The following is a 26,066-nucleotide window of genomic DNA, read 5'->3' on the forward strand; positions in this document are numbered from 1 at the left end:
TTCTGCTTGTTTTCTTCCACTTGTCAGAGAAAGAAACAAGGAAAGAAATCTTCCAAGTACTTTCTCTTTTTTCCTTTTGTTATAAACATGGAAAATTGCTGTGTGAGAACAGTGATAATAGCCAAGGACCAGACTTCAGCCCTGTGTTTTCATGCTTTTCCAGGGAACATGGTGATGATTATGAACTGTTGCAGTCTCAGCCCATTAACGAGTTTGCTCTCATACAGAGAGCTGATAGCAGATTTCAGATTTGGGGCTAGACTCACACAAAGAAAACACTTCTGTTTGTTCTATTCTCTTCATGCTGCATGCCACACTGTAAAGCACCAGCCTTGCTGCTATCAGGGGTGAATTTCCCTCCCTTCACCACAAATCTAATCTTAAAGAGCAATTTAAAATGCACTATAAAAGTATCTTGTGGTGTCCTCTTATCCCTAGGCAGGGGACACCAGGATCCTACCAAGGACACCATCATGTTCTAAATGCCCTGATATTCACAGCCTCTATGTGGTCACTTTGGAGAGCTGAATCTTCCTCTCTGTCTGAGCTCAGAAATAACTCTTGATGGAATTTGGTGGAAAAGCAGTTCTGAAAAGTATTTAAAAGTGAGAATAAATATATTACTTGGTACCACGACAAATACCTTTCATCTTTTAGGTGCTATGAATGTGCAAGTAAATTGGTTTGCAATTCTCATGACACAAAACTAAGCTGAGAACTGTAAATAAAATTTGTTTTGCAGATCTCAGAAATAAGAAAGCATAAAAGAGAGCCTGATCTGTGAGCAAAGTTGCCTATAAAACAGACTCCTCTCAGGGAATTTAAGTAGTTTTCCTCTTTAACAAAAATATGGCAGTTAGATGCTCTGCCAAACTTTTAGTGGCTGAAAGCTCCAAGATCTCTGCAGAAATCTGGAAAGGAGCCATTTTGGAACATGATTTTTATCAACAGGGATTAGAAGGAATGATCAAAACAAATCTGAAGTTTTAACAAACAATCAAGTTTCCATCTTCACTGCTTAGATTCCTGCAGGTAGTACTAAATTGCAGGTAGCAGGTGGGACTCTTGTTCTTCATTAGACTTTAATATCAATTCATATATATTTAAAATTTATAACAGGTCTCATGAATTCAAATGAGACATCACAGTCCACAGATAAAACTGCAATAACAGTTATAGAGATTTTAGAAAATAGCCAACCCCAGGTGTTGACTCATGAATATTTATACACATCAGACATCAATGAAGCAAAACACAATTTAGACCTGATCCTATTCCAATAAAATGGATAAAAAAACCACTCAATACTAGAAAGACTCCTTTAAAAGACATCTGAGAAAAAACCAACAATTTTTCCCCATCTCCATGTGTATCCCCAAATATAGGGTGTGGTAGAGGGATCTTAAAATGAAAATATGGTTTTGCTTTTTTTACTTCTTGAGATGGTTATTCTTCTTCCTCAATTTGGAATATATTCTTATCTAAGTGCATGTAAGCAAAGCTATTTTTTGCATACAAAATTTTTTAATTGTGTCACAATATTTGAGTTTAAGCATATATTCTTTGCATGATAAATTTCATGAATAAAAGCAATCTCTGTGACACCTGTGAAAGGGAATACATACATAAAAACAATTTAAAGTCAGTAAAGATTTTATTTATATAACTGGAATACAGCCAAATGGATTTTTCTCACTTAAAAAAAAAAACATTCATTCAAACTGGAGAAGTTTCTATTCCAAAAAATTCTATTTGGAGTGTTGTAGGGAAGGAAAAAAAAAACAAGTCTGGAACTCAAATGAGATAGATACAAACACCTGGTAAAGTATGAGCTCTAGGTCAGATTCTGACTTTATTTGCACCTTTGTACATACTTGGATATTTCCACTAAGTTACATTGTTAAAGATTTATTTCATGGCAGTGAGACCAGGATCATGCACATGAATGTCTGACAAAACAGAAGAGAGAGTTTGACAGATCAGGAAAGTAGGACCTGGACTGTATATAGAACTTAGACTTTCCCTCTTCTCTCAGTTCTGCATTTTCCTCCTGAAAACAAAATTCCATGAACCAAGGGGACAGTCAAAAGGGGAGAGAAAATGCTTGTGGCAATAAAAATAATGTAAATAAAGGTTCAGAAAACATGATCCATTGCTTAGAAAGACCCAACTCTGTTCTTTTTTCCCTAGTGACTGAGGATGACAGGGGAAGTTGTGCATTCTGTTCCATTTCCCAGGAGTCTGACACTGTCCTGCACTGGCAGGTAAGGATTTACCTCGTGGCAATCAGATTTCATGAGGTCAGAGGAGCAGAGCTATGGATTCACAACTTCTTTTTATGTGTTCAGTAGCCTTTAGCTTTCTAATTTGTGTCAACTTCCAGAACTGGCTACAGTTCCAGGAACAATATTAATCGAATAAAACACATAAATATGAGGAAAAAAGTTTTTGCAAATATGGCAGAAGTGATACCTCAGTTCACGGTGGTTTGTCTTGAGCACTTAACATATGAGAGTTTTTTAGGAGCCTTTATGTATTTGTGATGAAGACTTTGAATCCCAGATTTGCAGAAAACACTTAAGGATGTTATTCCATTAGTGTTCCATTTAAAGTATTTCACACTTAATTAGGTAACAGAAACAATATCAGACTTTGGTGTTTAAATTTTAATCTGGGTAAAGTCACAGTGAAAAATTAATGCTTTGATGGAAAAAGAATTATCTTGGGAATTATTTTGTTATAGACAATAGGGCCAAAAATAATTGTTTAAGTTCTGGTTTAAAGGAAATGCAAGAGGACATAAATAAAAATTCTTTCATGTGTGGGATCAAATGAGGACATTAAAGTAGGCTGCCCATCTGGCTACCTTGTAGGCAATTTTGCATTTTCTTTCATTTATTTTCATTACCTTTATTTTTAACACAGAATAAAGTTCTTTTGCTGAGCTTAGTGTTGCATGTGAAGGGGTAAATGTCCAGGTGACACATGACAAATGTCATTACTTGGTTCACTGCAACTGTGTAAGGAAGAGCAACCAGTTTTCCTCACGTGGTGTCCAGGATGAAAATCAGGTACAGGCAACTTGGCATCGATCCCACACTTGGGAAGGGACTGATGTCAGAAGGAACAAGTGGCATAGGGGAATAGAGGAGTTAGATGGCTGCTTGCAGCCTAAAACCATGACAGAGCCTCATCTGTCTCTGGATATCAAGGTAAAAACAGGCAGTGGCAAACACCACGGGGCTTCTTTACATCAGCAGGGAATGTACTTTGTGTCTGCTTAGTCACTGTAACTGCTAGCAGAACTCTGCAATATCTAGGGAAACAGCTTAGTGCATATTAATTTCTTGGAATCACTCAAATTAAAGCAGAAAGTACAGTCAGCTTTCTATAGACTCAAACAATTAAGGCAAATTTAAATAGATTAAACACATCTGTCTGTACTTAAGAAGAAAAGGGATTAGGACTTAAATGTAACAACATAACCCTTGTTCAGCTGTATGTCAGGCACAGTTTGGAGCTCTGTGCTGCATGATGATTAAAATTCATACAGAAGTTTTGCTAAGAGAGGGAAGACATTTCAATTCATATCTTCTAATTAATTAACAACTAAATATGACATAAAGACAGCATAAGAGAAGGAAAGGCTCTGAGTCATCTGATACCCTGGCACTTTGTTGCCATAAGGAGAACCATCTTTGCTACAGTTTCATGACTCTGCACTGCTCGAGCTGAAAATTAACAGTGTGCAGGACTTGTATGGAGCCTAGTGAAATTTGGTTTCCAAAATGAAATGGGAATGACAGAATGTGTGCCACATTCAGATGAGCAACTCAGATGTCAAACAGTCCTTCAGAGAGACCACAATGTTCTGTGTGAAAATCTATTTGAAGTGTACCAGGAGTACATTTAATCAAAGCAGCAGTGCTGGAGACTGCTGTGTGCTGTGGCCACAGAGCAGGGATGTGCTAATGGAGACAAGCTTTGCTCTGTCCTCTGCAATGTGCTTTAACTCTGACACTCAGCTGGCACAAGTGCATCTGGAATGGATTTCCTTGCAGCAGCAGCATGACTGTGTCTGAGGGAGCATCGGTGAGGGCAGGACAGCAGTGTGGCTGTTTCATGACTTTAGTCTGTATTGTTGGGGCTAGAAAGCACGGCGTGATTTGTAGCTGAGAAATCAAAGTATTAGCAAGCTGAGGGAGAAATCCCAGGGTTTTCTCAGTCTGTCACCAAACCTGGTAGTAATGATATTAAATATAACATACATATACCCACTCATGGCAGGGAAGCAGGTGCACACAGACAACTTGCCTACCCAGGCAGATGTGCACCGCTGGATTCTCCCGCTGTCAGCACAGCGGCTCTTCCAGCCGGGAGCGGCCCTGGCACCGCAGGGCAGCCGCACCGCCCAGCATCCCAAACCTGCAGCTCCGGGAGGGGATTGCGGTGCCGGCTGAAGGATGCGGAGCTCCCCGGGGCTGCGGAACCGCGGCGCTGCCGCTCCCCCTCGCGGCCCCGCCGGCCCCGCTCCCGGCGCTGGATACATCAGGAACGTTTGGGTTTGGAACACTGATACTGGGATGCATCAGGCACATTTGGGTTTGGAACACTGACAATGGGATGCATCGGGAACATTTGGGTTTGGAACACTGATACTGGGATGCATCAGGCACGTTTGGGTTTGGAACTCTGATAGTGGGATGCATCAGGCACATTTGGGTTTGGAACACTGATAGTGGGATGCATCAGGCACATTTGGGTTTGGAACACTGATACTGGGATGCATCAGGCACATTTGGGTTTGGAACACTGATACTGGGATGCATCAGGCACATTTGGGTTTGGAACACTGACACTGGGATGCATCAGGCACATTTGGGTTTGGAACACTGATACTGGGATGCATCAGGCACATTTGGGTTTGGAATGCTGGTGCTGGGATGCATCAGGCACATTTTGGGTTTGGAATGCTGATAGTGGGATGCATCAGGCACATTTGGGTTTGGAAGGCTGGTGCTTGGGTTTCTCTCTGTGGCACCAAGCAGCTCAGGCAGTTGTCACTGCTGGCAGTCACTGCCCTTCCTCAGGGCGTTTGGAGGCTGCAGCAGGGCTGTGAAGAGAGGCAGGGCTCCAGCCAGGAGCTGCTGAGCTCAGGGAGAGGTGGGGGTGTTGGTACCACACGTTCCAGTGGTGTCAAGATGAAGCAAGTAGGCAGCATTGCTTTAAACACAAGAGATGCTCTCCTGCCTGCCCTGGCTGCCTCTCTGAATTCCCCCTGATGTTTGACCAAATCATTTGGATCCTTTCACCCTCCCACGCTGATTTTTTTTCTCCCAAGATTTCTCTTGTTTTATGAAACATGTAACTATGACAATTGAACTTCAGAGCACTGTGGGAGTTTACAGAAAATGAACCAATGCAGTTTTTTTGTATTGTGTTTAGAAAATTGTTTACATTTTAAAAACAATGCTGTGTTCTTCTGGGCATTAGTCACAATTTTTTAATGCCTAAGAGGGAAAATAATGAACTTATTTTTGTACCTAAAAGAAATATTAGTATCTAGAAGTATATCCTGCATGAGGTACATAGCTAGACATATGGCCAATGAGCCACTTATTTTAGATAAATACTGCATATATTTTATGCTCATTATTTGCACAGATATTGATCCATCAGAAACTAATTAACCAGTATCCTCAGATAACTTATACTCAGTGTTCCTGATATCACTAGGTTAGATTTCTTGTCAAAAGATTGATGTGATGAATCAATGAAGAATTTTTAATGAAGCAAAAAATAGCATAAAAAAGAATCCTACATAATGTAATCACAGGTGCTGAGCTCAAACACCTGCAGTATGACAGACAAAGGAAGAGATCTGATATCTTTATTAGAAAGAAATAACTGTCTTGTTTCCTTTCAAGGTAAGTAATTTATTCATGACATGAAATTCAGGGAGTCCAGTAGTGACTTGTTTCTTTTCTTAGTCGGTCAAGTACAAATTAAGTTGATTTAAAATATGTTCTTTTTATGCAAAACAACAGATGTTGGAGCAAATATTCCAGCATCACATAGTTTTGTTCCAATTTCAAACTGGTTTTGACATTAGCTTGTAATATGTTCTTTCCTCCACTGGAGGAATCAGAGGGTTCAGGGTGACCAAGTGTCATCTCATTGAAAAGTGAAGGAAAACTGTGAGATTTTAACTTAATAGTCTGAAATAATTATAGGGTCCACTACAGTAAATCAGTTCCTGCCTCCGGAGTCTACTGAAAAAGAGCTGTACTCGAGGTTTGGGATACATCACAGCTCCCCCAGTGAGGATGACCCTGGGCAGCTGATGCACAGCAAGCACTTTTGGGAAAGAGTTGATTGTAAAATGTTCCAGTAGCCTTGTAAGGACAGCTGCCACAGTAGCTTTGCCAGTGTAAAGGGACAAAAGCATCACGGTTCCTTCATCCCTATGCCTTGTAATCTCAGTGTAAAGTATAGCTAGAGCATATGTGTATCTTTTCATTATCACCATTCACTTCTACCATTGCTACCTCTTATGCTCTGTGAGGTTTTTATCCTCTATAAGCCTTTTATTCTCTCTGTGACTTTGCAAATGTACTTCACAATGCTTTGAAGATTAATCCTGTAATTAAAGGGCATAGTTAAATAATAAAATTCTGGCTTGCTTATACTGAAGAGATATGTACAATCTTCAACCATTAAATTGCATCTAAAAGCATATTTCACTCAAAGAAACAAAGTACCAGCAAATATTTTCAAAGGAAGGATTTAAAGCTGCTGATTCATGACATACCACCTAAGCATGAATGTTGTATAGTATGCTTTGTCTGGAATACACTTTAGTTAAGGTGTAATGTTTAATTCATCTCTACTATTTTTATATGGCAGTAGAAATACCTTTCTTTCTTATTAAACAGAAAAGGCTTCATTTTCCCAGTATATCAAGGTAAGAAACCACAGCTGATTCACGAGGCAGTGATATGTGCTGAATAAAAATCTAAATATCCTACAGAACAAATTACTCCAATCCCTATTTGATGCATTGTCTTCCTATAGACAAGCAGGTCATAAGCTCATTCAAGCCCTGTTTCTTCAGTTACCAGTTTGCTCTGATACCTGCCTTTGTTGGAGAAGCTGCCCCACATCCCCTGCCATAACAAAGTCATCCTGCTGCCTGAGCAACAATAGACTGAGCAGTCCAGCCCTCTGCCAGAATTCAGCAAGGCACATGTGGAAGTTACAGTCATACAGTCATCAGATGTTTGGGCAGCAGAATACCCTGCTTCTCCTCATTTGTATTGAAGTGTTTCACCTGGGGGATGATTTTATCCACTTGATCTTTCAGTTTTGGCTTGAAATAGAACCCTGGTGGTGACTTTTTATAGTTAATGGTCCATCTAAGTCCACTAGGACTTTCCTTAACTTGCAGCCATAAGAAAAAGAAATGACGTGTTAAGCTCAAAATATTAATTCTGTAATTCTGTCCTTTTTTTTTTTAGGATAAAAGGATTCATCTGATAGAGTGTTATAGGAGTACTGAGTGAAATGCTGTCTATCCTGTGAGTAAAAGTCTGAGGGTAGAATGGACTGAATCATAACAAATGTTTTGCTGAGTAGGAAATACCTGTAGGAAGCATGACCTCATTGAGTAATTGAGCAGTACATGTAATTTTGATTTAAGTCAGCAATATCATATGCATTACTTAAAACAGATTGAAGAAAATACTGCAGTGTACCAACTCTGTACAGGCTGTATAGGGTAAGGGGGAATTTTGGGCAAATGCAGGGGAGGGAAAAGCAACAGTGGAAAAGATTTGATGGGGAAAGGGTTTTACTGAGTCTGAGGCCTTGATCAGAGAAAAGGGGACCAAGAGAGTGTTTATAACCTGTGGGAGGTAAAGCTGGTCAATGACCCAAGGATTATGGGCCCTGCTCAAAAGGTCTTGGCCTCAATATAGCTCAGAGAGCCAACATTGCTGAGGTATTTCAGTCTTATAAACTGTCCTGCACAGATATCTCTCTCTCTTTCTTCCTCATTCTCTGCCTGGAAGAAAAAGCACTATTTTAGTTGCCCTATGTGATCTTTTCACTTTTGCCAGTCAGTGCTGTAAGGGAAAACAAAGAATTGAAAAGCAGTGTCCTTTCTATGGAACAGGTAGCAACAATCCTGTAATCTCTATTTGAAATCTATTGGTAACTGGAAATAGAAATAGGGTGGTCTTTCTCTTTGAGTTTGAAGAAAGGTGCTGGACTGACAAGATTAACTCTTGGTACCAGTGTTTGTCCTCCTGGGTTTCTCCTAAAAAACTTCCTGTTACTATAAACTCAGGTTTCTCACTTCCTAATTGCTACTCTTAGTGAGGTCAGGTTATAGCCTGGTTTTTTATCTGGAAAGCTATAGAATTTAGATTTCTTAAAGGCTGTCAGAGGCTGAAAAATAAAGAAACAGTTCCAGTGGGAAACATTTGACAAGAGCAGTGTTAAAGGGTCAGCCCTTGTGAAATCCCAGGGTGATGAGATGCTGTCAAAGCATAAATTGCCTTCTAGCAACTTACTTTAACGTCTATATGCATACATATATATATATATATATCTCCATAATTTTTCTTTTTTTAATCTTTGTGCATCTTTAGAGCAGAGTGTGAAGGCAAGGAGGGAGCACAGGCAAGGGATGTCCCAATTCAATCACAGCCTAGTCTGTGTTTTATACAGAAAGAGGGTAGTAACAAAAGAACTAATTTCAATGAGAGTAGCAATCCCACACCAATTGAAGTACTTTGAGGAGAATTTTTTGGAGATTCTGTGACCTTTGTAAATAATTGCTCCTCATTGTTGAAAAGCCAGGTGGCACACAGAACAACCTGCAGCACATGAAGCAGCAATCAGTGCAGGGTGCTTTTTCCTTCCTTCCTGTGCCAACACTAAGCTTTACATTAGTTTTGGTCTCTCTTGTCATAACTTCACATATGGCAGGTGCCATTCCTGCTTCCTGTAGACTGGCACAGCTAGGACACCACCAAAGCTCCTGTTAATTCATCCACGGTGTACATGTGCATGAATGAAAAGCCTGATTCTAAGGAAAGGGGTTATTCTGAGGATCTTTTAATACAAAATTTAAAAATTACTTCTTTTATCTCTCACTTAATTACGTTTTTTAAAGATAAAGCAGTACATAATTTCCCAGAATTTTGTTTCTTCAAATATTTTTATTTTAGATATTAATCATGGAACTCTTTTTATGCGGTATGTGCTCATACCTTGTTTTGAACACTAGCACTGGTTTTTTAATTCTTCTCCTTTCCTGTATTTGTGCTATTAAAACAGAAAATCTGAGACCTAAATGACTGTTAGAGCTGATACAAAATTTTTCAGTGGACAAGTATGCAATTGTGACTGCCAAGCATAAATATTGCAAAAATCTTGGGTTTAAATTGTATAGCGTGAGGCTACAAATACAGCATTTCATTTTCTTAAAAATTACTGCCTACCTAAAGATTGTGGTTGTACAAATAGCTCTGTACCATGGAAATGGCAGGACAGGAAAAGGATGTTCCAGTGCTAAAAATGTGCCCCCATTTTAGTACAAATTATAAATTATTTAGAGGGCAAATTCGACAAAGTGGCTCTTTCTACAGACATAGAGTGACAATGTCCAAATCTGAGGAAGTGTTCAAACATTTAAAATTTAACAGGACCTGTCTGAAAGAACAAGGAATAAAAGCTGTATGAGTGGTGAGAGTTCAGTTTGCATGTATGCATGCAATAGTTCCTAGTGTAGATGTTTAGCTTGTCCTTGGGCATTTTGAAAGATGCCTGTGCCTTATGTTGCACCCAGACACCCAGCTCAAGCAGCAGCTGAATGATGCTATAGTAGAGGAAATGTATTGTATTTGAATATTTGTATTTGAATATCTGTATAGAGGCTTTGCCCCAGAGGTCCTGGTTGTCCTTGATGGGCTGAGCTGTGATGTCCTTAATTGGGCTGCAGCTGTGACCAATGAAGAGAACTGGGATAAAAGGGGATGGGTTGGCCAGTCAGGGAGAGCTTTGGAGGAGCCCTGACTTGAGAGAGAACAGCCTGCAGAAGAAAGAGTCTGTGCTGTGAAGATCTGCAGCCATAAGAACACACTGAGGAGGTATGGACTTTAGAAATCTGATAACAACAATATAAGACTCTAGAGAAATAATAGAACAACAACATGATGCTGCTGCTGCCACCAGCTTCACATCCTCCTGTCCTGGTGCAGGCCCTGAAGGAAAACTGCCAGCCCTAATCCTGCTCAGACTTTCAAGCAGCCCAGTGTTTGTGTACTAATGAAGACATGGTTGCTTTAAAGGAGAAGAGAGATGTTTGGATATGCAATTATTTATTTTATGTTTATTCATGGCTCTAACTTCTTAAGTGGATCCAAATGATTGCTATTTAAATTATGTAGTGCTATAAATCTGTTTAAATTTTTGCTCAAGAATACATAAATAGAAAAATACGTCGCTGGCATATTTCTGATCCCATCATAAACATTCTTTGCAGATTTTTGTTTGAGAACCATTTCTGGCTAATGTAAAGCTGGCTGCCCAAGCTTTAGTGTCTTCTAACCTGCTAGAAAACTCAGGTAAGTACTAGAATTCAGCCTTGTCATTGTGGTGCTGTTGTAGCTGCTTAGAGGCTGAAGTACATTTCTTTAAACTCGAGTGTCCATAGTGTTTCTTAAAGTCAGTGACTTTAAATGGCATAACAGAGGAGGGAAATCCAGAGCCATTTTTATTAGAATGCTAACCTACTCTTGCAAGGTCTTTGAACGTATTAAAGCAAAATTAGAAACACTCCAGGTATCCCTGAAAATATGATCCCTGATGAGAAGATGATTTTAACCCTAAATCAGATATGAGACTAATATAAGGAAGAAATAGAAAGAGCTTACAATCTAATCTACACCCAATGCTAACAAACATGTTAAAAATAAATTCGGGCTTGTCATTTCCGTCAGATTTTAGAAGGTAGAAACTCTTGTGTTTAGACTCTCTGTAACCAGATAGAGGAGGGCAGCCTGTAAAGCACTGTCTCCCCTGAGGCCACAGGAACGACTTGGGGTCAATATTCTCCTCTGATAAACAGTATAAAATCTGATTTTTCAGTGCTTGAGTAGTGCTAGCTTCATATACTGCCAAGATTTTTATTCATTTTAAACTGGGTTAAGAAAAATCAGCTTCTCTGTCATTTTTCAAAATCTTTCTCTTAGGCCTCATAATTACTGAAACTGAGTTGGTAACTTGGCACACCCTGCTTTTATTAATCAGGGCTCAAGGACTAAATCATTGCAATTTAGATGTATGTGGAAACAGTTGGAAGACACAGCTGAAGTCCTCTAATGACTAGTTGTGGTAGACAGCCTTATAAAGCCCTAATAATATTTTGATTATTCAGCTCTGATAGCTCTGATATTTCTGAGTACTGGGCTATCAATTAGTGAAATCATGAAACCTGATATTTTGATCAGGGAAAAATGGTGTATGAAACTGAAAAGAAGCATCATTAGTTCTTTCACCACTCTGCTGTAGGTAGGGATATCTCTGTTGAATGTCTTCCACAGCAGCCCATAATTAAATATCTGCTTTATACAACAGATGATAAAGTGACAGCTGGGAGTGGGTAAAAAATACTGGGAAATCCAGATGGGATCTGAAGATCATGAGCTTGAGGAGAATATATTGCAAAAAAAAAGAAAAATCTTTTCTGTTTGTGTTTCAGATTTTGTATTTACTGCTAAGTTCAGCATCATGCAAATTGACTCTTGACAGAGGAATGAGCCAGAATTCTTGCATTCCACAGAAATATTTTCCTTGCTTTCATTATATTTTTAATCTCTCCTAAATGTAGAATGTGTGTGGGCAGAATTTTCACAAGCATTGTTGCTGGTATTATCAAATACTCCAGAAGCCTGATTATGATATACATTTGGTCTCTATTATATCATGAATTAGACATATCAGTTAATTAGTTATCAGCTGCTGTTCCTTTGTTTGTACAATGTATTTATTTACCATGAAAAGAAATTAGATCATTTGTTTAGATTAATTGGGTAAGTGTACATACAATAAAGTGGCATGGGGGAGGAATTTGAGATCATTCTATTAATTGCTTAGTGGCTAATGGGAGGTTGAACTCCAAAATTATTTCTGCTTGCAACTTCTCAAAGCAACAAAAATGATGGGGTAAATAACTGAGTGCACTCTCTGCCTCTGATTTCCATTTTTGTCTTCTTTCGATGGAGCTGCATTCAAAAAAGGTTTCTTGAAAATTCAGAATTGTATTTACATAGATGAAATTCTGATGGCATACCTTGTGTAATAATGTTAAATTTAACAGAATAATTTGGTCATTAACCCTTGCAGGTCAGACTGAGCCAGTGTTGAGCACTTCAGTCCCAGGAACAAGTGGCATCTCTAGAACTGCAGAGATATTCCAGGCTGTGGCCCTGCTCAGAATGCAGGGCCAGGCAAAGGGAGCAGAAATAGAAAGAAATGGGGATCAAAATGGATCCAGGTACAGTAAAGTGGCTTTCCTACAATTTATCTCACTGGTAACTATGTTCAGCTATTCTTCATTAAAATTATGCTTAGTACAGTCCTCAACCTTCCAAGCATGGAAAAAATGTTTGTGACCATTGCTGATCTGAAGGTTTATAAAATCTCCTGATTTCATGCAATTCTGTGGTAAAACACTAGAGGAACTTGAGGGCAGCATGGAAAATGAGGGTGGAATACTCCACAGGTAATTAATCTTCTATGGCTCTTTCAGTTCTAGATTACCATGATTAAATGTGCTCTAGACTGGTAGTGAATTAAATCTGTTACTAGTGTTGTTCAGAAGGTTTTTCACAAATCCTTCATACCTTTTTCTAAGGCAAACATGGTGCTGTAAGATACATAGCCCAGTTCAATATTTTACACTAATATGGGAAGAATCTATAAGCATTTAAATTCTTTTTTTTTTTCCTAGAATAAAAGCCAGAAGGAAATTAAAGGCCAAAAAGGGGGAATTCTATAGACTTAAGGATGTTTTTTAGTCTAAGTTGTAACTAACAATTCATTAGCTATTTGAGAATGCTCAGGCAAAATCCTTACCAAGCATGCTCAAAATGACCTACAGTTAAAGGATTTCTGCTCATGATTAAGATAATTAGAAATTAGCCTGTGTTAAAACTAAAAGAAGCTACTCAAACAATTACATCTTTCTGGACCCATGAAAAACATTATCCTGACACCTGTTAAATTCTGCAGAAATCTTATGTATCTAGAGGGTTAGAAGAAGGAAATTTAACTTCAGAGAAGGTCTGAATTTCCTCAACACTACCAAGTTGAGGAAAAAATAGAACTCTAATGCAAATATATGTGTCATAAGAGATTGAGTACTCAGGAAATGAAGCTGCTTGCAAGAAAGTACTATTAAGGCATTAAACCAGTGAAAAAAAGTGTAGAAGAGAGGGTTACTAAGGGTTATGAGAAGTCACATAATCCATCTCTCTGCCTGAAGGAAGGCTAGAAGAGTAGTGCCTTCAAAGCCAGCCTTGAGGCACTGTGCTTTACAGCTCCACTGCAGCTAATGAGGCAGAAAAATTAAACCTTTCTGATTCAAGCAAGCAAGAGTTGCCACCCCTGCCCCAGCTTTGGACACTGGTGGTGGCACATCTGTCCATCCATGCTGGCAGGCAGCTGAAGGGGCACGGGAACCATGAGGGAGCCACAATAGCTGGGCACAGACAAGCAGCCTCATGCAGCACCACTGCAGCTTCAGTGGCAGGAGAGGAGGCAAATTTGCCCTTCTGCCTCACAGATCAGTCACTGCATTAGCCCTTCCCAAAAGCCTTTCATAATTAGTTACATATTTATATAATTAATATATATACAGATATATAATTATACATATATATAATACATATATACGCATATATATACATATATATATACATATATATAATATACATATATATAATTAATATATATACATAATTAATTACATATTCTACCTCAGTTATGGCTTCACACCAGTGTTTGTGGTTTCTTTGTAAGCAGCCTGGGGAGGATGGAGGAAATGCCTCTCAAATATTCCACACTTGCACCCAGTTCTTAATCCTGCCATTATCCTCCCAAGACAGGTATTTCAGGAATAATTTATTTTTTGCCTTGCTTTCCTATTTTTCTCTTTAAAAATGTCACTGGCAAAACCATCTAATGCTATTCTTTGCAAATATAAGGAAAAAGGAAACGAATGTTTGCATTTTGCAGAATTCTTGAGAACAGGTGAGGAGGATAATAAAGATAGGCAGACCAAGATAAAACAGCAATTTTGCAATCAGAGGAGCCTCCAAGCTCAGCTAGTAATAGAGACTAAAGTCAAGACAAGCTTCTAATAAGGCCAGTAGTAACTCACCATAATTATACCTTACAGTAATGCCACTTCATCATCATGGCACAGCTATGAATAGAATATCATCACTTCACATTTTCCAATAAACTCAATACATTCTGAAATAAGGTAATAAAATCTGTGATTTCAAATAGTGACATATAGCAGCTGCTATTTACCACAGAAACCCCCTTAATAAATGCAGTATTGTATTTCAGAAGAGAGACTGAATTTTCTTCTGAAATGATAATTTATTTATTTCTGGTATATCTAGGTCAGTGCTTGGTCAGTTGTTTGGTGCATGTGGAAAATTGATTTCTGTGTATATTATTCTGTGATGAAAGAAGAAATCAACTGCATAGCATTGAAGTATTTTCACTGTTTTACCTCTTTCCATCAGGTAACTTTCCAAAATCTGTCTGGGAAAACTGCAAAGAAAGCAATGCCTCATTTGCACTTAAATAATTTTACTAAGGCCAAAAGGAAGACTTAGAGGGCCACTCAGCAATCATAGGAATTTATTCAAGCAGGATCTAAATGCAAATGTCTGAACTTCTTGAATAAATTCAGTTCAGCAATTCCAGTTAAGATCCATAGGTATCAAATATTATACTTTGCATTTGTAGTAAAAGATCAAGGTTTCCTTTTATTAGTTATAATCTGCATCCTAGTACTTTTAAGAGGAAGCTGCAAATGTTTGCAAAGTTGTGAGATTAATTTATTTGCTTCATTTGCACTGTTTCTCTTCAGCTTTTGTGATTCAACTCATTGGGTGATGAAGTGTGGAGGTTCTCTTTGGAAACATGGACAGTGTGGAGCACAAAGGACAGCAGTCACAGACATGAGAAAAGCTGGGTGGCAGGGGTCAGCCTTTTCTAAGAGGAAGCAAAAGGCCCATAAAAAGTGTAGGCAGACAAGGTAAAGTAAACAAACCTGATCTAAAGGGAAGAAAGGCCCAATTCCTCTTTCCAGGTTGAGATAAGGTCCTTGTTTAGACAGGAGGCACTGATGAAGCATAGACAGGGCATTCTGCTAGATGCTTCCCTCATGCAGCTGCCTTTGGGAAGCTGAGCCAGACCAAGCTTGGGTTGGGAGGTGATTTGGGCAGGTTTTGTTGTGCCCTCACCTGAGGGATGCAGCCAAAACGTTGCATGCCCAGTGGTGATTACTGATGGCATAAACAACAGCAAATTATTGTTTACAAGAAATGCACTATTCCTCCTAGAAAAAAACATTTCCCAGAGTTACTGCAGCTCTCTCAGACATCTGACAGAAGTAATTCTTCAGGATCTTAGTAACTAGAGTATTGATGCAAAGACCATCTCACGGGGTATCTGGTGGTTCCAGGGCCCATTTGATCCTGCACCCCTAGATCTTTGAGAGCTACAGAGCTGGAAACCCCTTCATAAACTCTTCATTTGGAGCAGCAGCACTCAGCTGTGCTGACATCAAAGCAAATTGGCAAATTAGCCATGCATTTGTATGCAGTGTTCTCACATGTGGGGCACTTGGGGAAATGAGGTGGCCTTGCTAGCAGGCTCCCAGAAGCTGCCACTCTGCTCTGCTGTGCTGAAAGTAATTTAGATGTATTGTGTTTCTGGGTCCTCTTCATCCTCCTGTTCCCAAAAGGCAGGAGTGCTAGTGGAAAATTATTAAAACCTGCTTTTTGAAGGTGACTTGAGACATCAAAAGCACTTCATTGCCAAGCTGCTGGGCTGCTTGCTTCTCCAAGGAAGTCAGCAGAGAGTAGTGCTATAGAATAAATAGCAGCTCAGCATCACCATCACCTGAAATGGATGATATGCAGGCAGGAGAAATGCTTGAGCATCCTAATATTCAAAGTGAGCTCAATAGAGACAGAGTGGTAAAGAGAGAACAGTGGACAAAGGTGTAAGTGAAAAGATGGATCCTGCTGGTAATTTCAGACTCTAATCTACCTGTCACTTGGTAGAAATGTGTATGTTGCTTCATATATTGCCAATATATCATAGATAATGTTTTTTATTATATTGCATAGATGATGTCCCCATTATGCCTGTACTGCATCTCAGTAACAAATTCACTACTTTAGCATTCCTGCTTGGATTTCACATTGAGGTTTGTCAGCTACATGAGCCTTCATTCACTTTGTCATCAGTGAAAATTTACTTTCTTGTATGCTGCTCTTATCACTTTCAGACAAACAGAAACTGTGTTTGGTGACTCACTTACAGGAAGAGAACATTCCCTCTTACTGTGAGGTGATATTAATGACAGTAAATCTTCCTGTGACCTTAGTTAGCTGTCATTTGCTAGGCAATTCCTGTGTGTCTGAAGAGCTGTAATGTAGCCTATGGTTATCAAAAATAAGATTAGAAAAGGTGTGAAAATGATGATTATTTTTTAAATTTTCTCTTGTATGCATGAAAGCTGTTTGGGATCTATTTCACATTTTTCAGAATTCTGCCTATTTAAACTAACATATTGAAATTAGATTTCATTTTAAAAAATGAAAAAAAAATTCAAAAATTCTGAAAACTCACAGCCTTCATGGAGGTAACAACTCCATTGAGGTGATTGAAAACTTTGGGGCACCAAACTTTACAAAAAGATGAGAGCTGTGTTTGAGCTGTAGCAGAAAGGCTCTCCAGAAACTTACTTATTGCTCAGCTACTGGAGCAATTCCTAACAGAAGCAGTCTGTGCCAGAAGATCCTGTTCTGTTATACACTTCAGCTGGTGGTGTAAATTGTATTTAAACCAGGGTCATTTAAAGATTATTCAGACTGTCCAGGAGAAGTGACTGGCAGAGTCACAGTCATTCTTAGTGCACTGGAGCTGCAAAGCTCCTGTCAGACAGGACGTGACTGAGAGGTATTGGAGACTCCAGGGGTGCTGTCAGAACACATTAACAAACCCATTTCTGCATTTCTGTCATCACATCAAGATATCTTTGGCTCACTCTCTTTGGAAACATTTAGTGTTTCAAAATCCTGGGTCTGAAAAATCTTCATGACTTTGATATTTTGGCAGCTACCTTTTAAGAGCAGTTAGGATTCATTCCCTAATATTTTTCAGATACCAAGACATATTTTGTGGAAAGGTACTGTAGAAATGCAGCAGCTTGGATTTCTAATGAGAAGCAATGCTAAAAGGTTAATGACAACAGCTAGCTGTTTGGTTTGTTCCATAAATTAGCCAAACCAGAGGGGAGGGGGTTCAAATCAAACAAATTTTTAAGAGTCCATTTTGGTTTAGTCCATAATGTGAAGAAATTGTGCATGACAATTATAAATGATAACATTTCATCTCTGCTGTCCTTGTATTCCAAAGAGTCAGATCTAGAGGAGGCACTGGAGAGGAACAGCTTGCTGGGCATTGCTGCCCATCCGCTGTGTGACAGCCTGTGGCTGCATTGCAGGGAAGCAGCAAAGCCTTGCAGCATTCCTGTAAGGGAGGTCAGTCTGCACAACAGCCTCTGCCCTGTGACTAAGCTGGAAAACTACTTCAGGACTATTCAGAACTTTAAAAGTGGTTTTGAAGTAAAGAGGATGAGTAAGGAAGACAGGATAGGAAGTTTCTGTACAACTCACATTTTTTGGCTGAAGCGAATACAAGAGGACTGGTAGATATTAGTGGAAAGTAGGTAGCAGGTACTCTGCTTGAGTAATTTTAATTGTGCTGAATTTGTTTGTAAATATTGGCTGTTCATTTTTTTTTTTCAGTTCAGCATTATCCCTGTCAGAGGAAAGGGATAGCTTTGCAGTGTCTCAGCTGTTGGTCAAACAGCCTGAATACTTTCATTAAATTCAGATGGAAGAGACAACTATTTGTGGAAGCCAGACTAGTTCTTTCATCTATTTGGGTAATAACTTTTTGAGGATGATAACTGGGGGAGGTGTTAGTTTGTAGACATTCTCTTTGTAGACATTCTCACAGTTATGTCCAACTGTGTAAAAGCATCTGGTTTATTAAGGCTTCTATATAATATGAGAATTTACACAATAATAGTTTCAATATTGCTTCAGCATAGTGCACTTGTTTAGTTCAGAGTTAGCACAAAGGAGTGTGGAGTTACTGCAGATAATGTAAGTCAAGCCACCCCTGATGCTGCTCCACAGGAAGCTCTGGTACATCAGTTCCATCTGGACCACCCTGTACTGCAGTACTCTTAGCCTGAAATGTTCACTGACACACTCAGCGTCCAAGGGACTGCAGCAATGGACAGTGGGAGTGTTTTACTAGAGGTGAAAAGCTACATTCCCCTTTGTCTTTATTTGTTTACTAAAAATTCAGAAATGTTGATCCTAGAGAAGAAATGTAGCTCTTCAGGACAAGAATTCAGTTGACTTTGTTGCAGTTGAATCCTAAATATTTTAAGAACACTTCAAAAGCAGTGATTTCACCTCACACCCCTCCTGCTTGGTGAGAGCTCAATCAGATCTAAGTTCTCCATCACAGCATTTCAGGCCTCAGCTCTTAATAGATATGCTTATTAATGTATATGCTAAAGGAAGCATATGGCTTTGCAAATCAGGGAAGATTTTATTTAACAATAGAATTTTATTTAGAGATTGCTCATTAATTCTTTAAAACAGCTTTTGGTTACAAGTATTTGCTTAAGTTTATGCAACATAAATTGCATATAACTAAAACTCAAATTATTTCTTATGAATAATGCATTTGAACAAATATAGGCCTTCAATGTATTTGCAGAGCATTTGTAGTCAGCTCACAATTTTTATGTCTGAGCCCATTTTTTCAAGTTGTTTACTCGTTTAGGTTAGAAGTGGGATTTTATATGTCTCCAAGTGTTTACTATGCAGTCCTCAAGATGTGTGATTTACTGCTTGAGGTGCTTTTTTTCCATCTCCTTGAAAATCTCTGGGAGTCCACCTGCCTAATAGCATCCTGAAACATTTATTGTGTTTGGGTTTGCTGTGCAGGTAATGGAAGGGGAAGCATAAACTGATGAAAAACATTTCTCTGCTTCTTGTGCAAATATTGAATTAATGCAATGGTTGTGCCATCATCTAATAAACTCTTTTGCATTCCTCCTATATGAAAATGTATGTGTCCAAATATTCATGGCTAAATAGAATCATCCTATGCATGAATTAGCATAATTCAGATTAAAGCAGTGGAATAAACCTTGAGAGATACTTCAAGAGGAAATAATTTTGTTGCCAAGTCATGTTTTCTGAAACAGAAATGTTTCTTTCAGATCAGTTTCTGAGCACCTGCTGGAAGTGTTGCTGTTCTGGACCCCGATGTCCTGGTGTAGCCCCGCTCAGCCTGACTCTGGCCCTTCAGAGCTGTCACGGACTCAGGTACTTCTCATTTCTTTCAGCTGATGCATTTCAACAGTTTCTGCTCCCCACTCAAGCCCTTGCTGGTCATTCAGTCACCCCAAGGCTCCAGTCACACTTGTGCTTTGAAAGGGACAGCTCAGGGATGACAAGCCCATGAAAATGAAATGGCTTTCTTCTGTGGCACTGCTTTTCCTGGGCAACAGGATTTCCTGGGAACCAGAAACTCTGTGGCCAAAGGGCTGCTTGTTCTCCCAAGCATTCAAATAACCTCTCTGACTGGTGAGAGTTTCCTGTCCATGCAAGGGATGGGGGGAAGCCACCTGTGGGGGCTTTCCCGTTCTATTCCCTTTCCACTCAGGTCTCTGGGAAAAAATGAGTCATGGATTGGTTTCCACAGATCAGTGGCCACCACCCTCTGCCAGGGGACTGAGTTGCCAGGACAACTGTTGCCAAGACATGCTGCTTTTCCTCGGGAACCATTTCAGAGTGTTATTTCTGTACAGCAAACCATCTCCCATGTCTATTGTTACACCCACATGAGAAGCTATCAGAGTTTTAGTTCCATGTGGAGATTGGGAAGGAGCAGCAAGGGAAAACAAGTCCAGTTACCAAAGGGGAATTTGTGATCCTAGAGGGATCTGTGTGGTCTGTCAGACCATACATGCACTCTGAAAACAGAGATCCCAAAGCCCAGAGCTGGGAGCCTCTTCAAACCATGAGATCAAAATAAATTCCCAAGCTTGTAACAGTTTTTAAAAATATTTAGTTTGGAATAGGATAAGATCCTTGGGGATATTCTGCCCTGTAATAAATAGCTATATAAGCTCTTGTGATTGAGTGCAGTGGCTCTGATCAACCTCTGCATGTGCTGGAAGCAGCAGGTATCATCACCTCACCCAACCTGGGACATGTTTTTTGTAATGACTGATGTGTCCTCAAAGGATCACTCTTTTCCCTTGGGAACTCACTGCTTGTGAGTTTTATATCACCTGAAAGATTGTCTTAGCTTCACTTTGTTAGTGGTACATACACAGCAATAAAGAATCCCATTGTTACAGATGATTTTAGAGTTTATGATTCAACTGCATTCATTTCCTTTTCTTTTTGTATCAAATTCTTTGTGTTCAAGTGGAAAATGGTTTTGATTATTCTGTAATATGAGATAGCATTCAACTGAATGGCTGTAAGTTAGTTAAATGGATAAACTCCTCTATTAAGAAATAGAAAGAAATTTAACACTCTTCTTGTCCACCAGAGGTCCCTTACAGGCCACTTTATTCATTGGTGGCTGAGCTTTCACTTGCCTAGTTAGCTTCCATTGTTTTCCCTATGGAGGAATACTTTTGGATCAGCTCTTGAAATGCAGGTCCTGAAGACCCTACTAATGACTTTGAATCTTTTCCAGAATCATTAACTTAAAGAAGCAGAAAGGAAAAATTCTGCTGAAACATAATAAAAATCCTGAAGAACTGTAGGGACTTCCTTGATCCCATAACCTTGGTAGGTAATCTCAGTGTTTACACCATGCTTCACAAGTTTTGCTGGGCATATTAAAGGTTCTTGAGTGTGAGCCAACTCTATACCCTGTATCACTAAATCTATATGGGATCCTTATCTGGATTCTTATCAGCTCAATCTTCACAAAACTTTTCTCAATGTGCACTTAAGTTGAGAAGCAAAATGTGTTTACAGCTTCTGATACTTCAACTGTATTTGAATGTCAGCTCTTGCATAATAGTGTAGGCTTCTGCTTCATAAATGTTTGCTGCAAAATGATGAAAACCCTTGAGAAATCTTTATTTGACAGATCAGTTGTCAAATGTGAACAACTCATACAGCTTTGGCAAAAGCTGCCATTCTGCATCTTCTGTTGCAGCCAGAGTGAAGAGCTGGACATCTGCCATGGTGTCTTATGAGCCCTTAAGCATCAAGATCACCTCTTCATGGCCTGTGTTTGAAGGAGTCTCAGCAGAAAAGAATGTCCTTCCTCTTACATTTCATTTACAGTAGGTGAAGGAAAAGCAAAGGAACAGAGTGGGAATATTCCTGTTCCTCCAAGCTGAACGAAGGACAGAAATTTCCCAATGGTGTATTTAGCTCAACAATTAGATAATGTGTTCTGAGCTTTGTATGTATGGCCTTTGTTTTTGTTTTGTTACTGTTTGATGGCAACATTTAACCACTTGCTCAGAGCAATATAGTGCTGAACAGTCCAGCATCATACAGGTGTATCAGCATCAAAATATTTTTGTTTGATTCAGTTGAGTAAATATCAAGGTGTAAACTCAGGTTTAACCATGAAGCACTGTAATTTACCTTTGTATGCAGGTGTACTGGAGCAGACAAAAACCTGCAATATTCTGTCTCTCTAGCTCCCTAATTCTTTTAATGCTGGGATAAAACCACAGCTATTCTCAAGGATAAAGGCATAAATATACAAAGATTTACACTGTGCTTAGTTTTCCAGTTGCACTAAGCAATGAATTCTTTGCAGGAGTCAAACAGAAAGCTGAGTGCAAAGTGGCCTGCAGCTGGATAAAAACTTCTGTGGAATGATGGGTGTCCCATATGCAGATGCATTCCAAATGTGTAAGGTAAGATCCCTTAAAGCTCCATGAAGCTGAAGAGAGAAGTTCCTGACTTTATAGTCAAACTTTTTTGACTTTATAGTAAAAGTTTTATAATGTAATTAAGTAGAAGAGCTGACTAGGGATGGTAAGAAGAGCATCTTGATGTTATTTTTCTTCATTCAGAATCTCATGTTTTAAAGCTCACATGTCTTTAACCTCAGATGACAGGAAACTCAGCAGATTTTCAGAAGAGGAGGAGAAGAAGCTCAATACAGGTGTTCTTAATAGTCAGTATCCCAAGTGAGGGATCCTGTGGGAAACAACAACTTTGAATGTCAAACAGAACTTCCTGTGAATTAAGCACGTGGTTTGGATTTTTTGGTCTGGTCTGCTTCAGAACTGTCTCGCTCTCTTAACAGCTGCTGTCAAGATTATGCTCAGCCTTGCAAGCTGTGTTATTCCTGTGGCATTGTTCCTAGTGTGTCCTACTGTAGAAATTCCCTTCTCCCTCACAAGAAGTTGATACTTTTACCTTGCTCTTAATATACCAAGCAGTCACAGGACAATTTAAGATTATATCACTAATGAGGATTGACTATTTCAGGATAGAAAACAAAACACAAAGGAACTGTTCATGTGCACAGTCCCTTTGGCAGGCTGACAAGTCAAGAGAAATAAAGAACTTCAGCTCTCCTCCATCCTTCTGATTGTGCAGAAGCATGGATGCATGGTAGGATACACAGGCAAGAGATAAATCACTACTAATTCACAAGAAAATGATCCTGCACAGGACAGCTTCCATTTTATATATTTCTAAGAGCTCTAATTATGCTCACTGTATGAGCACCTATTAAGAGTCATGCTCCATGATGCCTGCTCTGAGGTTTTTTTAAGGCAAGGTTATTCCTAGAGTTTTGTTCTTCCAAGTCTTTAATCCTGTCTCTAATTGTCTCAATGAAAAGTGTGAAACACTTTGTGAACTCCTGGTTTCAGAATAAAAGCACTCTGATGGTCTGACATCAAAGAGAATCAATGAGGTAGCTGTGCATTTCTTCCCAGTGCTTTAACCATTTATTCTTTTGCAAGTGTCTGGGAGCTGTCACCCTGCTATGTTGTGATGAAAATAATTGGGTATAGCTCCCACTTCCGTTATTCCCATATGATATTGCTGCTGGTGAAGAATACTCAAAACTGATGGCTCCAAAGGCAAGTTTGAAACTTCAAAAGCCAAGTGTTCTCCTGTGCTGAGCTGCTTCCTTCTCCAAGGAAATCTGCAGAGTTTCACTAGATAGTCAAGAATACACAGACATAAAACCACTCCCCCAAAATAATGGTCTGCAGAAAGAAGGTACATTCAAGGATCTAAATAGTGAGGAGCTCTCTATGCATGTATCAATCACAGCCAAGTAATTCTGGAGAAAGATGTAGAGATAAGCAGATAAAGAAATCACAAACTCAGCTAAGAAAAACATTTAATAGTTTGTGAATACTAAGCCACCTGCCCTTATTATTTTTATTTCTTGTTTAATGCAGATATTTACAACAGTCCTGTAAATTTTGTTCTTCATATAAACATGCTGGGTTTGGCAGAGTTTAGTGAAATTTCTGCTGTGTGGAAGAGCTATGTTTCAGCAAGATGGTGTCTTGACCTGGTGGGAGCCTAGGGGTGGGGAAATGGCTGACAATCCTGTCTGCTTCATACTTCTGCTTTTGCAGGCAAGCAACCTCCAGGGAAGTTCAACAGCTGTACAACAAACCAGACATTCTTGTGGGTCACAAGGTTACGAGTTGAGCCCTGAATGCTGCGTTTTGACAGTGTATAAATCCCATGTCTGCTTCTTGGCCAAAACAGCAAAGGTCAGCGTGGCAATCTCACCTTCTTATTTAAAAAAAAAACCCAACAGATCTCTAATTCCAAATCTCTTTTTAATGATGTTGGCTCTACAATGTTTTTATCAAATCATATATGACAAGTAGCACTGCTCTGAACTGATGTGTTCATTATATTTTTACAGACACTAAATTTATCCTAGCTCTTGAATAGGAAAGATACAAGGCAATAGCTGACAGCCTACAACTTCTCTATCTGATGCCACCAGAAAAGAGAACAATAGCCCCAAAAATGGGATCCTGGGAACAAAACCCCTCCTGACACTGCTGCAGGGATTGAGAGGTTTAATTTTTGCAGCTGGAAACATCTAACAGAACTTATTCATAGTAAGAAAATTTTCTGCAAGCAAAATTGCTAAGAAGTCTCTTCCTCAGCATCAAATTTTATGTTATTAATGTTGCAGAGCCACCTAGCACACACTGTATTTTCTGTGTCCACACAATGGCCAGCTGGGCAGTGCCAGCTCTGTTGCAGGACAGGCAGTCACTGCAGTAAAACAGGTCTCAAAGAGCCCTCCCTCTCCTAGGTTACTGAAAACTGGATCCACTGACTGAAAAAAGGGGAAAAACCTTACAGTCAAAACTCAGTGCCTGCAGTTGTGCTGATTGCTGAGTTGTTCATCTGTACTGTGCCACAGCCCAAGGCCAGGCAAAGAGCAATGGGCTCACCCCAGGCTGCCACATGCAGCCCCTGTAAATAGGGGTGGGAACACTGAGGTTGGCAATCATCAGGATTGTGCAAGGCAGAGATAAACCACTGAGCAACCCCTTGCCAAAACCAAGCACAAAATAACAGCTTTTAGTAGAAATGCAGAGGATATACCTTTTTTCTTTTGGCAGCCTTGTCCTCGTGCTAAAAATTCAGCCGGTTTCTGTTTCACTTGTTCCCTCCAGCTCTCTGTTGTGCTGGCTGCCAGGCAATCAAAGCTTCCCTGTGTACTGATGTGGTAAAGGTGCTGGGAAGTGAAGAGTTCCCTTGCTGGGATGAGTGTTTGTGCTGGGGCCTTGCAGCCTTTGCAGGTTGATGCAGACATGATGGTTTGGAAGGACTTTGGTGGGCTGGGCCCAGCCAGCTGACAAGGAGGGCTGTCAGGAGGGTGCAATCTCACAGTCTAAGAGCATTCTGCCCCTGAGTAGTCTGTGAGTAAATACGGGGGTTATAGGACTTTAATTCAACAGGGCTGTCCTCTGCTGTCAGGTTTTGGGCTTCTGGGCTGATGACCAAGAGCTGTCACCTCCAAGACCACATGTGGAAAAAGGACTTCCTGCTGCCTCACCAGGTTCCCCTCTCTGCCATTACCTGCATTGGGTCAATCATGGCTTAAAGCATATTTTAAGGAGGAAAAATGAATTACCTGAGACATCTGTGTTCAAAAAGGACTTTCCAAACTAGCTACCTACTAAATATAAGTTACAGGGCATCTTTCAAAGCCTAATTCTGATCTCTGCTGAGAAATCTCAAACTGTGTAAGCCTTGGGACCCGAAGACTCCAATTAGATACACACAATGTGATTCTCCACATGGCATTCTCTATCCTTCTATAAGTGTGGATTGCAAAACCTGTTTTGGGGTGAGTTTTATTTTTTCCTTTTCAGCTCCCTAAGATTTATTCAATTTTTGTGACAAATTTGGTGCATTTTGTTTTTTTCTTTTAACCTAAGCTGTTGTTGGTGTTAATTGTCATCAGTTGCCTTGGAAAGTGATGTAATTGCTATGAAAACCCACCACCATTTTGCCAAAGTGTAAACAGGCACTTGGGCTCTTCTAGAATAAAGGATTGGAGCACCCTGGAAAAATATGGATGTAAATAGATCTTAGCTCCTGGCTGGCAAAACCAACAGAGATTTGTGTGAGGTTGAATCCCTGCAGGGAGTGAACTTACCTGAAGGC

The 26,066-nt window shown here is 39.6% G+C and overlaps 1 protein-coding gene across 7 annotated transcripts in view; it reads left to right on the top strand.

The window, feature by feature from the left end:
- The window catches only part of SFTPD (surfactant protein D), a 76,573-nt gene that overhangs the window by 30,686 nt on the left and 19,821 nt on the right, over positions 1 to 26,066 (top strand). For 4 of the 7 annotated variants that reach the window (XM_077183299.1, XM_077183293.1, XM_077183297.1 and 1 more), the window contains 11 exons: positions 2,191 to 2,264; positions 7,518 to 7,577; positions 10,550 to 10,631; positions 12,412 to 12,562; positions 18,129 to 18,268; positions 19,628 to 19,733; positions 21,121 to 21,215; positions 21,592 to 21,721; positions 22,210 to 22,309; positions 24,002 to 24,142; positions 25,374 to 25,746. The gene's annotated coding sequence lies outside the window, so the exon portion shown is untranslated. The remainder of the gene's footprint in view (positions 1 to 2,190; positions 2,265 to 7,517; positions 7,578 to 10,549; positions 10,632 to 12,411; positions 12,563 to 18,128; positions 18,269 to 19,627; positions 19,734 to 21,120; positions 21,216 to 21,591; positions 21,722 to 22,209; positions 22,310 to 24,001; positions 24,143 to 25,373; positions 25,747 to 26,066) is intronic. The other 3 variants (XM_077183295.1, XM_077183296.1, XM_077183298.1) reach the window with 1 other exon arrangement.

This window comes from Agelaius phoeniceus, chromosome 9 (genome assembly GCF_051311805.1).
Source record: "Agelaius phoeniceus isolate bAgePho1 chromosome 9, bAgePho1.hap1, whole genome shotgun sequence".
NCBI classification, from domain to species: Eukaryota; Metazoa; Chordata; class Aves; order Passeriformes; family Icteridae; genus Agelaius; species Agelaius phoeniceus.